Here is a 14,612-nt window from a genome sequence, read left to right as displayed (position 1 = left end):
CTTCATCAATCTGCCTGAGAGTGATTGCAGTCAGTCTGAGTTGGACTGCAACTGTTTTGAGTCAGGTTGCCTCCAAGGAGGCAGTTTATTATTTTCCTTTCCTAGTTGGACAGATGGCTGTTGTTTTGTTTTTACTGTAGTGTGCTGGGCCATTAATGGCTCAGGGGCTGCAGCGTATCCGCGCCAACACCTAAGGCCAACGTGGAATCACCGGTCAGACTAACATAAAGAAAGAATCTGTTAAATTACACATTTGTATTCATTAAGTCACAGACAATGAAAACAAGCAGAAATCAAGATGTAATATTTTTATAATTTTATTGATGTTAAATTAAAGTCCCAGCTTAGTTATGTTATCAGTGCAAGTCACTTCAATCTGTATAGCACCAAAGGAAACAATGGTGTTTTCAAGGTGCTTCACACTGTAAGGTAACAACTTACAGTATTAAAAAGAAAACCCCAAAAGAACAAACCCCTCTGAGCAAGCACGAGGCGACAGTGGGAAGGAAAAACTCCCTTTTAAGAGGAAGAAACCTTCGACAGAACCAGGCTCAGGGCGGGGTGGCCATCTGCCGCGACCATTCCTGGGGATTTCAAAAATGACTTGATCTGATCTAAATGTAAAACTAGCTCATTTAAAGTGTCCAGTGAGTTTTAGAAAATATTTTGCTGTTGATATCACGATGTCACTATAAAGTGGAAACTTTGTTTCTTCCCTTACACCTCCCAAAAAATGCCCGCACCGATGAGAAGCACTTAGATATGCAACTTGGTTCTGTGAATATCTTTCTTTTGAAAGTTTTAACAATATCTTCATCAAGATCTTGGAAGTTTAATTGCCAGAATGTCACCAAAGATGCATGCTTCCATCTTTTACAGAGGGATTTGAAAACCCTCTCGCTGAGTTTCTTGAACTTCTCTGGTGGGATTTTGTCGTATCTGGCCCTGATTTCAGTCCAGATTTTCATGGTAAGCCGGTTGGAGATAGCTTCAGCACTTTCAATGCTGAAGACTGTGCCTGATTTTTTTGAAACCTGGGAAATCAGTCCTTCCACAAAGATTTCCACTGAAAATCTGCATCTTTCTTTCTTTTCATATGATTCCAGTCTATCAGTAACTGTTACTGCCAACAGGTGTTCTTGGAATACTGAAGTAGTTATGATATTAAATATTGGTTGTTCCATTAAATTCATTGAATCCTCCTCCCCACTCCTCCCCATTTTCAATGATATTAGTGACAATTTATGTAATTTGTCACAAATATCAGTGAAAATCGCATTAGCAATGCAGTCAAAATAATTCTGCACTTTTCGGTCTAAATGCAAATCCATCCCCTTGAATTTGTCCAAGAGTAGATCCAACAAACGTTTTTGGTGAGAATGAGGGCACTTTAAAAGTTTACCAAGCTTTGAAAGCACAGCCTGAATTAATGTCTCTAACCATCTTTCAAAGTCTGTTTTTTCAGGTGGCTCACAGTCTACAGAAGATCTGTGATGCTGTATCTTTTTATATGACTCCGTTTGACTTACGTTTGTTAACGGTGGGATGCTGGCTTCATGTTCAACACAGGATTTCTGCTGCTGGGGATCTGGAATTGGATTGTTTTCTGCTTTTGCAGCACTGTGTTGGTCAGCATTTTGACAGCTTTCTTCTGTGTTAGCTGTTTCTTGGCTGTTAGCATCTATATTCTGTGCTGTATCAAACTCCTGCTCAGCAGAATCGTCCAAAAATTTCACACGTGACAAAACCGTTTTGCCAGTAGTGGTGTGGACAGAACAGTTTTCATGTACAGGGGAGTTCTGGGAAGACCTCAGCGGTGATACTGCTAGTGACTGTTCACACAGGTCCATTACGTCCTCTACAAAACCTACAAGCCGCTTAGCGGTGACGCAATCCGGATAGCCTGCGGTAAGCTCTAACAACTGCTTGTTCGAAAAACTACTGACCAAGTTATCCAAGAGGGATACCAAAGCATGTACTGTAGAATTATCCCCATTGGTCTGAACTGTTTCATCATTTGTCATTGTGTTACAGTTCGAGCTTGCCATTTCACTTCTTTGTTTTTTATGTCTAAAATGTTGTTTTGTGTTAAACTCCGTGTTTGAACGTTTAAAGCGCTGCTGTCCCGCTGTGTGAATGCGTTTCAACTGAACAGCCAGGTCTATATATAAGGTCGGTTTAAGGTTTCTTTGTAACGTCAGGTGACGTTTCTTTGTAACGTCACCTGACGTTTCTTTGTAACGTCACCAGTCAAAGGACTGGCCCGCCCCGTCATAACGAAAGGGGCGGGACAAATCTGTTGCTTAGCAACTGAAAAAAAGGCACACCGCGCTGAATGCTACATCCGGCCTGCGACGGTACACCGCCTCCGCACCACCGTTTAAACATGAAGTGTGGATGTTAGAAGATCCCAAATATGGTGAGCTACTGGGAAATTACTCACGTTTTTGTTCTTGAGAGTGAGCGATAATAAGCGACATTTTATTGAGAAATTACAGTAGTCTGTCTACAAAAACTACAAAAATGACCTAAATAAGACAGAAGTACACATTCATTTTTATCGTTTTGTCAACAACAGGGCGCATGAGGTTTGTTCAGTATTTGTTGTGTCTACAAGGCTCAGGCGCCCCCATGAAGTGTCTTATTTGTATAGTTGAAAGCATTATAAAGGAACGCAAAACTAAATTACATATAATTATAATTCTTGGCACTTTCTGGTGTGTGTGAGTTAGTGTTTCTCTTTTATGATTTGTGGGTCCAGCATCAAATTCAGAATCCTTCCCATCACACATGAGGTCTTGAATAATCATCTTATTTTAAAGACCTTGTAGTTTGATAGTTTGCTCTCAGACTGTGGGCTTCCTTGTGGTTTTTAGGATATTTAGAAGTAGAAGGGGATCATCCTTCTGTGGAACCAGCTCCCAGTTTGAATGCAGGAGACGGACACTATCTCTACTTTTAAGATTAAGTTTCAAAGTTACCTTTTTGCCAACGCATATAGCTAGGGCTGAATCAGGTGACCATGAATCCTCCCTTAGTTACCCTGGGACTACCCTGCTGGGGGATTCCCACCATGTGTTTATACACCTCTCTGCATTCAATAATTAGTTCTTGTTCATCTCTGGCTCTCGTCCACAGTGTGTCTTTTGTCCCCTTTTTCGTCTCCTCATCCCCAAAGGGTCGCAGCGGGCTGCCCCTCTCTGACCGTGGTTCTGCCAGAGGGTGCTTCCTGTTAAAAGTGAGTTGTTCCTTCCCACTGTATTGAGGTTTTTTCTTTTTAATTGTAGACTTTCTACCTTACAATCTATACCACCTCGAGGAGACTGTTGTTGTGATTCAGCTCTGCATAAATACAATTAAATCGAATTAAGTGGGTTCAGCTGTTTTGTGAAATAAATGTGAGTGACATGGTAAGTAATAGCCTGCATGTAACTCATGGTAAGAAGAGCAATATCGCCCCCTCCTGGTTCAACCTTTTTTTCTTTGCAGTAATCTTTCCAATAATAATACATATGCACTAACCTCATGCTTGCTGTTAACAATAGCCTAAAGACACAAAATCAAGTTTAGTTTTTTCCTTAAGTTTATGTTTTTTTTTATATGGTTGGCATTTATTTTGTTTCTTTTTAATAATTAAATTGATTCTATTGATTGTTTGCCAAGCACTGAGGTCTCTGCTTAGACTGTGCTACTGGGATCACTGATTTAAAAATGAGGCAAAAGCACCAAAGTTGTGCTCAAAAATAGTACAGTGAGCTACAACCTGTTGCTGTAGTAATTCTAACACACTTATTGTTTTTAAATACATACATGTTTAGTTCTTTTAAACCTAATTATATATATTTTTTGCAAAAGTGTCACCTAAACACCCAAATATACGTAATTCAAAACTTACTTTAATTATTACCCATTTGGCTGGTAACATGGACCCAGTCTGATGGATAGTTACTGAACAGATAGTCTTTTCTTTAAAGGCTGCATTCAGAGCAAATCATTGTAAAAACAAGACAAGTAATAACTATAATACTAAACTACAATAGAGAGAAAATCCAGTAAATATAATTATATTATGTAAAAAATATACAAATATTTACCTCTAATTTAAAAAGACATTACAAGGGTACTAGTTTCATTTTAATCTCAACATAATCTAAATTGACACTAAATCAGTTTAAATATTACAGCTGAAGGTGATTTTAATAAATGTACTGCTGCTTGACTTTGTTTTACTACTGCAGTATAATTTATCATGTACAAAAGCTCCAAATGTTGTTTCTCTGACTTAATGTTCTGATGACGTTTGTGTTACTTTGCAGGAAATAGTCAGGACCCAGATGAACCTGTGCTGGAATTCAGTGTGGGTGAGTAATATGAGCATTTATGAAGGCTGTCCATGACCTGTAATTAAATTTAGCGTCATTAGTGCCACTCATTGCAAGTGACAGTGCACATGCTTTCAGCATGGAGTCTGCTCTTATGGTAGCAAAATAAATTCAGAAAATCTCCATCAAAAAGCAGCTCAGCAGCAGAAATATATATGGTCAGCTGGTTGTGAGTTAATGAGCATGTGAAATCAGTGTGAACATTTTGAAACAACAACTCTCCAACCTCGTAATTGTAAGACTGCCTGTGCAGCCACAGGAGCCTTCAGAGAGTCTTCCTGCTTGTCTCTTGGGTTGATTTGCTCGTGTTTTCTCACCCAGTCAATGACTGTAAAAGGGCTGGACTAATTGGAGGCAGGTGTAATTGATTGCACTGATATGCTAGTCTACTTATAGCCCACATTACAAACACTGCTGTGTTATTTTGTCTCTCAGTGCAGGTATGTAATGTGACAAAACCTCTAATGATCTGATATGTTTGGGATGGATGGGCTGTGAATTATATAGTGAATTGTCTTATTTTGTCGCTCTGTGCAGGCTTTCTACTTACAGGGTGGTGGGTCTCAGAGGACAATTGCTACCCCTGTTGAAGTGAACAACGTGTGGAGTGCAACTGGCTTTGTGGCATAGCTGGCTCTGGCCTTGGACTGTGTGTTTTTACTTTGTACCTAAATGGGACACTGGACTTTTAACTACTATTCATTGTGTTTATAAATAAAATTTTAGAATTTTATTGACTGTCATCTTTTTGCCCACGGTTGGTCAGACCTAGAATCTCTTTGTGTGTGTGTGTGTGTGTGTAACATCAACAGGGTTTTGCATAAAAGAGTGTGAGCAGGTCAAAAGGTCAATTCATTTATTGTAGTTTTATGGCAGCACCCTCTAGTGGCCTTGAAGCAAACAGTCTCCTAACTAAGCCATGGCATCTCTGGTCTCTCCTACTTTTGTGTGCTCTGCTGGAGGAGCAGCATTGGATCTAGTGATACTGAGTAAGCTGATTAGGACAGGCCTGGAGAAATGTGGTTTGCATGAAGTATCAGGAAAAAAACAACCTTGTATTGTAAAATAATAATACACGAATAATAAATACTTTTCATGACATTCAGATTTCTGGACTCACGAGTTCATAGAACATTAATGTTACGAAACATTGAGAAGTCTTAAAACTACATTGTATACTTATTATTTACTTTAATCAGATTTGACTGGTATTTTTAAACATTAAGTTTTTGTTCCTTCAACTATTGTATTTAAGCTTATGACTCACTCACAGTATGTTTATATAACTGCCTAAAAAACGGTGAGGATGTGGCCGCAGTGGCTGAGAAGCAAGAACTTTGCTTTTTCTTTTTTTTTAATTGGGAAGCATAAATGAACATACCAGAAAACCCTGCACGAAGGAGCCATATTTGTTTTTTGTGTGTGCATAAGATGACGCTTTAGTATTATTACACATATGATAAGGATGTTAGCATGCAACACACAAACTCAAGTGGTGTTGCCAAGATAGTTGCTGACTGGCAAGAAACTTCTAGAAGAAATCTGGTGACAGTCCAAAGCACAAATTAGATATTCACTGAGATATTCAACATCTCTTTATCTCAGTCGGTGATCCCCACATGCTTCAAAGAGTCCATCATTGTTCCTGTCCCGAAGAAACCCCACCCTGCTTCTCTCAATGACTATCGCCCTGTAGCCCTCACCTCAGTAGTGATGAAGTGCTTTGAACGCCTGGTCAGAGACTTCATCATTTCTTCACTACCAGACACACTGGACCCACTACAGTTCGCTTACCGTCCAAATCGTTCCACAGACGATGCCATCTCTCATCTCCTCCACACATCACTCACTCACTTGGACACTAGAAGGGGGAATTATGTTAAAATGCTCTTCATAGACTACAGCTCTGCATTTAACACCATAATTCCCTCCACACTCACCACCAAGCTGGAGCATCTGGGACTCAGCTCATCTATGTGTTAGTGGATCTCCAACTTCCTAACTGGCAGACCACAGGCAGTAAGGATGGGCGGACATGTCTCAGCCTCCACCACTCTCAGCACTGGAGCCCCCCAGGGGTGTGTTCTGAGCCCCCTGCTGTACTCTTTGTACACATATGACTGTGTGGCCACTACCAGCTCCACCACCATCATCAAGTTTGCTGACGACACCGTCGTGGTGGGCCTGATCTCTGATAACAACGAGACGGCCTACCTGAAGGAGATTAGGAATCTGGAGAACTGGTGCCAGAGGAACAACCTCCTTCTAAACGTCAGTAAGACAAAGGAGCTGATAGTGGACTTCAGCACTAAGCAGGAGAGGAACTACCAGACCCCCGTCATCAACGAGTGCCCAGTGGAGAGAGTGGACAGCTTCAAATACCTCGGAGTTCACATCACGCAGGACCTGTCATGGTCCTGTCACATCAACACCGTGGTGAAAAAGGCCCGACAGCGTCTCTACCACCTCAGACGCTTGAGAGACTTCCAACTGCCCTCCAAGGTGCTCAGGAACTTTTACTCGTGCACCATAGAGAGCATCCTGGCGGGAAACATCTTAACCTGGTTCGGGAACAGCACCATGCAGGACAGACGAGCTCTACAGAGGGTTGTGCGGTCAGCTGAGCGCACCATCCGCTCCGAGCTCCCTGACCTGCACTCAATCTACAGCAGGCGGTGCTGGACCAAGGCCAGGAAGATCGTGAAGGACCTCAGCCATCCCAACAACAGACTGTTCTCTCTGCTGAGGTCAGGAAAGCGATTCCGCTCCCTGAAGACCAACACAGAGAGACTGAGGAGGAGCTTCTTCCCGCAGGCGATACGGTCTCTCAATCACACCACCACACAGTACTGACCCACACATGTGGTTCTTACACACACACTGGACTTTCTGGACTTTGGTTTTGCACAACACTGGTCACTATATTCTTCATTTCCGGTTAATACTTGTACAGCTGCTGTTATTGTGTATATATTTATTTATATTTAGATTTCTTCATACATTCTTATATAGTTCTATATTGTGTATTGTGTATTTTGTTGTACAGTTATTTTATTTTCAACTTTAATTTATATACACTCAACAAAAATATAAACGCAACACCTTTGTTACTGCTCCCATTCCCCATGGGATGGACGTAGAGACCTAAAATTCATTCCAGATACACAATATAACCATCCCTCCCAAACAGTGGTCACAAATCAGTCCAAATGTGTGGTAGTGGGCACATCTGCTATATTGAGATAATCCACCCCACCTCGCAGGTGTGCCACATCAGGATGCTGATCTGACATCATGAGTAGTGCACAGGTGTACCTCAGACTGCCCACAACAAAAGGCCACCCTGGAATGTGCAGTTTTTTGCGCTATTGGGGGTCTGGGGACCCAGAACCGGTCAGTATCTGGTGTGACCACCATTTGCCTCATGCAGTGCAACACATCGTCGCATGGAGTCTATCAGATTGTCAATTGTGGCCTGTGGAATGTTGGTCCACTCCACTTCAATGGCTGTGCGAGGTTGTTGGATATTCGTGGGAACTGGTACACGCTGTCGTATACGCCGGTCAAGCACATCCCGAACATGCTCAATGGGTGACATGTCCGGTGAGTATGCCGGCCATGCAAGAACTGGGACATTCTCAGCTGCCATCTGCCCTGAACAATGTGAACCATGATTCATCCGTGAAGCGCACACCTCTCCAACGTGCCAGACGCCATCGAATGTGAGCATTTGCCCACACAAGTCTGTTACGGCGACGAGCTGGAGTCAGGTCAAGACCCCGATGAGGACGACGGGCATGCAGTTGAGCGTCCCTGAGACGGTTTCTGACAGTTTGTGCAGAAATTGTTTGGTTGTGCAAACCAATTGTTCCAGCAGCTGTCTGGGTGGCTGGTCTCAGACGATCTTGGAGGTGAACCTGCTGGATGTGGAGGTCCTGGGCTGGTGTGGTTACACGAGGTCTGCGGTTGTGAGGCCGGTTGGATGTGCTGCCATATTCTCTGAAACGCCTGTGGAGACGGCTTATGGTTGAGAAATGAACATTCAATGCACGGGCGACAGATCTGGTTGACATTCCTGCTGTCAGCATGCCAATTGCACACTCCCTCATTGCTTGTGGCATCTGTGGCATTTTGCTGTGAGACAAAACTGCACATTCCAGGGTGGCCTTTTGTTGTGGGCAGTCTGAGGTACACCTGTGCACTACTCATGATGTCAGATCAGCATCCTGATGTGGCACACCTGTGAGGTGGGATGGATTATCTCAATATAGCAGATGTGCCCACTACCACACATTTGGACTGATTTGTGACCACTGTTTGGGAGGGATGGTTATATTGTGTATCTGGAATGAATTTTAGGTCTCTACGTCCATCCCATGGGGAATAGGAGCAAAAACAAAAGTGTTGCGTTTATATTTTTGTTCAGTGTATGAAGACGTGGATTCTCCTTTTCACATGTTAGCATGTTGTTTGGCCAGCTGTGGCTTACATTACCACAGCTGTGATAAAATTATCAGGAGTACTTCTATGTCTATGAGGGGAAAGCTTTCCTTGTTTACATATAATATAATAATGATACAGATAATGAAAGTCAGACAAAGTGGATCATGTCTTTTACAAAGTGCATAAATAAATCAAGCAGATTTTTTTTCGGTTGTGGTTTCTGAGTTGTGAAATGTCTGCAGCTCCGGAGTGGACTGTATTTGATTTGTCACATTGAAAGAGGGCCAGAAAATTACATAATCAGTGAAGCCAAACACATGTCTCTTTCCTAATATGGGCAATGTCTTTAGTAAAACTCAGCTGTAAGCATGTCTCCAGGCTCTGAATTGAAGGATTTTAGCACACAATGTTATGTGTTTTCAAACTCACAAAATCATATTTTACGTTCTTGAAGCAATAACCACGTGAAACTGAAGTTTAAATACTTTTCTTCCCTACATCCTGTGTGCAAGAGTCAATTATAGCATCATTTGGAGAGTTATATTTCATTTAGCATGTTATCGCATATCTGAAGGGGACCTAAAATAAAGCACAGTTCAGTCAGAGGGTCTCTTATTGATTGAAATCAACTTTTCCTGCTTTTAGGAGATAACTGAAAGTATACATGAAAGTGCCTTATCTTTTATAACCACAGGTTTTTTTTTTATAATGGGTGTTTGTGTAAACTGTGTGTCACAGAAATAAAAGGCTGCTGTGGCGTGATGGTTCTTCGTAGTGGTCTGACACCGAGGGCAGAGGGGCTGCTCTGAGATCCTTCCCTTGCTAGCATGTGAAAAACCGGTTGAGCTGTTCGTCTTGTTTCATTAACGGGAATAAGTCTCTAAAGCAGCGGGGCCTGTGGAAGCGCAGACCCAACACTTTCCAGTAGCATAAGATTTTTTGCCAAGAAGTGCGACAGCAAAGAACTGATTGTCCAAATATAAGTTTCCTTACTTTTTCTATGAAGTTTATATGTTTGTAAAAATAAAGTAAACCATCTGCTCTAAACAGGTTTACATAGACTCAAGATTCCTTTTATCATTTTCTTGAAAATGTGTTTTTGGGGTGTTTTGCAAAACTAACTTTCCTCAGTCACACACTTTTTTCCTTCAGTTAAAAAACTTGTAGATCTGGCATATTGATCGATCACAGGTTTGATAGCTTATCTCTGGACAGTCAGCTTAAAGAAGAATTTGCAAAGTTCATTGTATTTATTTAAGATCATTTTTGACAGCCACAGCTGTGACACATCAATGATTTTTATAAGATATTTATCACAGACTGACAGAACTACGAGAAACACCTTTTAGTTATCGTCCTTTTTAGTCGTCTGAAAAGTTCATATAAAAGCAGAGGTTTCTCTGTTTTAAAGACACAGAACATTTTTAAGACACAATCACACAAGTAGATATTTCAAGAAGACAGTGTAAACAAACATTTAGGGGCTGTGGTTTCACATGTTGCTCCACCTATCATGCGTTAGAGTCACCTTCCAGTAAGTTTCCAGGTCACTTACCCAGTATATGTACTCAGACTGGAACCAGTATGTTTGAGATTCATACAACCAGAAAACTGTCTCCTCTGTTTATTGTGTGAATTCACACTATTGAGATCCTGTTTCTCTTTAAACTTTATTCTACCTTATTCTAGTTGCTCCGACCTTTGCTGGTTAACTACTCCCTCCGTTTTCAGCCGATTTCCACCATTTAAACTTGAATCTGTTCTGCTCCCTGTGCTAATGCCAGCTGTATCTTTTGGTGGTCATACCTTTCATACTTTTTGAGATATTACAGTTTTTGCCCGTTGCTTGAACACTACAAACCCATGCTTAGACTAAAGTAACACAACTTGAAGCTTTTGTTACCATACCTCAAACACATGTACCCCTACCTTAAACAAAAGCGCTGCTTTGCACCCTAGTTGCAATTATGCAACACACTTACTCCTTTATGCAACACACATGGTCCTGCATGCTACACTCTATTTCATACATAAGACACTTTGTTCACAAAATGAAATTTCAGGGTGCCATTTGGAAAACACATGTACCCAAAATACAAAACACATCGGGTAATTGCAACCACTCAAATACACACCTGAAGGCACTTACTTGTAAAACTGAACACCAATTAGCCAACTACAAAAAGCCCTCAGTTTAGCCAATTCAAGAACTTTGCAAGCATGGATGGAGGGAGAGCAAGAGGAGGAGGAGGAGCAGGTCGATGTCGAAGTCGAAGTGGCCATGCACGGACCCATATTTCTGATGATATAAGAGCAACTTTGGTGGACCATGTCATCAACCATGGCCTGACTATGAGGGAAGCTGGGCAGAGAGTCCACCCACATCTAAGCTGCTTCACAGTGGCATCTGTAATAAGAACATTCCGACTAGAAAACAGGTCTGTCTTCACCTCTCTACCTTCTACTCCACTCAGATGGTTTTTATAGCACTGTTCTACAGTATATACCATTACCATATCAAGTGTACAGGGTATTGCAGGGTGCTAAGGCTCCTTTTGCAGCCAAAGTGGTAGTTTCTGTGAAACATAGCATGATTACTTATATTGAAGTACAGTGGATGACACAGTACATACAGTAAAGTACTGTAAGAAAAATAAGCAAAGCGATGACAATATGTGGTTGTATTTCTCTAGACTGACTCGAAGACCTTCTGGGGGAGGACGCCAACGCCTGTTCACACAACAGCAGGAACTTGCCGTTGTGGACCTAGTGAGGGCAGACAATGCCATCCGTCTCCACCAGCTACGAAAGCAAATACTTGCAGACAGGCAAGTGTTCAACAGCATAAACCATGTGAGCATCACCACCATCAGACGCATCTTGGGAAAACACAGCATCACCATGAAGCAGCTCTACAGAGTCCCATTTGAGAGGAACAGTGACAGGGTCAAAGGACTTTGAGCTGAATATGTATGGGTAAGTGTAACTGTCCTTTACATGTACAATACAGTATTGGTGAAATCCAGTAGCAGCTGAATATGTACCATATCAGTACCACATGGATCCATTCTGAGAGCTACACAGGTACCTGTGTGATGGGGTTCTGTATGTGTAGCACTGTAGTACAGTAATATGTTCTCTTGGCCATGGATGGAGTTGCACAGCCTCATGAATTCATTTTCATTGATGAAGCTGGATTCGACCTGTGCAAAACAAGACGACGGGGTCGTAATGTCATTGGTCAAAGGCAATTGTGCACGTCCCAGGGCAGCGCAGGGGAAATGTCACATTGTGTGCCGCCATAAGCCTTCGAGGGCTTCTGCATCATCATGCAAAACTAGGTCCATACAACAGCCAACATATACTCACATTTCTAGATGCTCTCCATAACATAGTTGTACAGAACAGACCAGATCAGCCCAGGTTTGTTTCCATCAGGCTGCTCTGGTCCAGGCCTGGTTCTCCAACCGCAACCAACTTGAAGTGGTATACTTGCCCCTTACTCACCATTTTTAAACCCTATACAGGAATTTTTTCGGCTTGGAGATGGCGTGTATATGACCGCCAACCACATGCCCGCATGCCTCTTCTGCAGGCAATGGAACAGGCCTGCGGCGACATTCAGGTGACAGCAATCCATGGATGGTTTCGACATGCAAGAGGATATTTTCCCCGGTGCCTAGCGAGAGAAGACATTGCTTGCGATGTCGATGAGGTCCTGTGGCCAGACGCCAACAGACGGCGGGATCCATGAGCCCACGTATGCACAATTGTCATGATTTTTTGTGTTTACAGTATGGTGTTTTTTCTATTACTGTATTATGGTGTTTTTTGGTTTTTTTTTGCTTTCTCTGAATTCATGGTAAATGGCCTGCATTTGTATAGCGCTTTACTCAGTCCCTAAAGACCCCAAAGTGCTTTACACTACATTCAGTCATTCACCCATTCTCATGGTACTGCAATGTACAATACTGAGTAGGCCTATTTGTTGTTTTGGTTGTTTGAAAATGTGTCTCCTGAAAATATGCCTTCTGAATAAACAATGAAAGACTGCAGTGTTTTATATAAAGTAGAATAGTGTGCTCCCCCTGATCTGTAAGTGTTTGCATATGATGCAAGTATGTGTCATTTTGTCAACAGTTACATTTTGACAAAGGAATGTTAGGTTTTGACAGCAGAGTTTAGGTTTTGAGAGTTTCAATTTGGCACAGATGTGAATGGTATATTTCCCAGTGTTGTGTCGTGTGTACCCAGAGGTTGCCCTTTGTTACAAATTAAAGTCTACAAATCAATGACATCACACTGGCCTATGTTTATTCAGTCTATGATTACATGTCAGTGAGATCTTGGAGCTGCCAGCATGCAAAGCTGCAGCTTTAGAATTTAGGCTCTAATCCTTTTTTCCACCATTTTTTTTATTTTTCTTCTTCCTTTGTTTCTCAGACATGTATGATTTTTTTTTTTTTTTTTTTTTTTTTTTCTCCCATCATTTCCTCTTATTGTCCCTTTACATACTCTTTGCCTCGCTCCAGTCTACTGCCAGAGTTTCAGTATTTTATTCACTTAATAGCAGGACAGAATACCACGTGACTGTGGCCTTGTGTTATACCCTCTCTGCTGCAGTGATGCTGCAGACAAACACAAACATCGTGATCAGACATTTAAGAAAAGCCTCTTACAGATGAAGGTCTGTGTCTCTTGACCTAAACACATAATCAAGTTAAATCTAATTTATGTTCATCAGTGCCCCTCACACTGTAACTTAAAGTAATACATTTGTTACTGGTTAATTACAGAAGCACGTTTGTGAGCATAAAGATGTAAGCCTTGGACCATCGGGATGAAATGTGGTTGGGAAACTTAACAAGCATTGATAAAGCTTCATCAGTAGTTCGAACAATGCCTCAAAACCTTCGCTCACCACAGGTGGTTAGCAGACTGTGGTTGTACCATGCAGCCTAATAACATGCAGTAAATTGCAGGTTAAAGCAGTCTGCTTACACATTGTTAAACGAGGGAAGGGAACTAATGTGGCTGTCACATGACCCTTTTGTCCCATTTCATCCCAGCATTTGATTAAATTGCTGCTCACTACTTAAAACTGATCACATAAAACTATTTTTCTTCATCTTTTAATGATTACCAAAGTCTGTGAATCCCCAAATTGTTCAGTTGTTCTTTTTGCTCCCTATGAGGTCACTTTTACCATGTGACAAAAACAACACCCCACTGTACACACTTGAGCCACCAGCAACTTTATAAATCCCCAATAAAAAGCTGACAGGTTGCAATGATGTTCCAAATAACTTATTAAGAAAACAACTAAATACACAGAAAATATTATGAAAACTGGTTTATTTTATATCTCCTAGTTTGAAGTGAAGCAATAAAAACATGTATAAAACATCACAAACTGTAATATTATACAAATGCTTACGTCCTGCTGATGCAATGGAGACATCTTCCAGTGACAGTCTTCATCCGTGTGAGTGTGAGGAGGCTCCTAAACCCACCGACACAGAAGTGCATGTTCACAACTCCCTCTGTGCAGGTGGGGTCAGGGCCCTCCTCACCCTGGGTGAAGAGGGGTGGTGCTGTGGCCAGTCAGGTATGAAGTGCTGAGAGTGGATCTTTGGTCCTCTGTGCAGCTCTGTCCACTCTCAGCTGCCCTGCAAAGCAATAACACGAGAAAGACGTCATTTTAACACAAAACAGCATTTCCATTGTTGGTAGCTGCAGCATGTTGTTAAAATGCAATTTTAAACTCAACATATACACACAATAACT

General features: G+C 41.7%; 1 long non-coding RNA gene across 2 annotated transcripts; it reads left to right on the top strand.

Moving 5' to 3' along the window:
- The first annotated feature begins 2,212 nt into the window (after positions 1 to 2,212).
- Positions 2,213 to 5,115, top strand: LOC146690722 (uncharacterized). 2 transcript variants are annotated; one of them, XR_014915473.1, is made up of 4 exons: positions 2,213 to 2,419; positions 3,139 to 3,238; positions 4,317 to 4,361; positions 4,920 to 5,115. It is a non-coding gene; the product is annotated as an uncharacterized LOC146690722 (long non-coding RNA). The 2 variants fall into 2 exon arrangements; XR_014915474.1 differs by lacking the exon at positions 3,139 to 3,238.
- The last annotated feature ends 9,497 nt before the right edge of the window (positions 5,116 to 14,612 follow it).

The sequence above is a fragment of the Copadichromis virginalis genome, linkage group LG16 (assembly GCF_057382275.1).
Source record: "Copadichromis virginalis isolate Kocher_CV1m ecotype Utaka linkage group LG16, C_Virginalis_male_GT1.1, whole genome shotgun sequence".
NCBI lineage: Eukaryota > Metazoa > Chordata > Actinopteri > Cichliformes > Cichlidae > Copadichromis > Copadichromis virginalis.
This window is presented reverse-complemented; position numbering and strand designations above follow the sequence as displayed.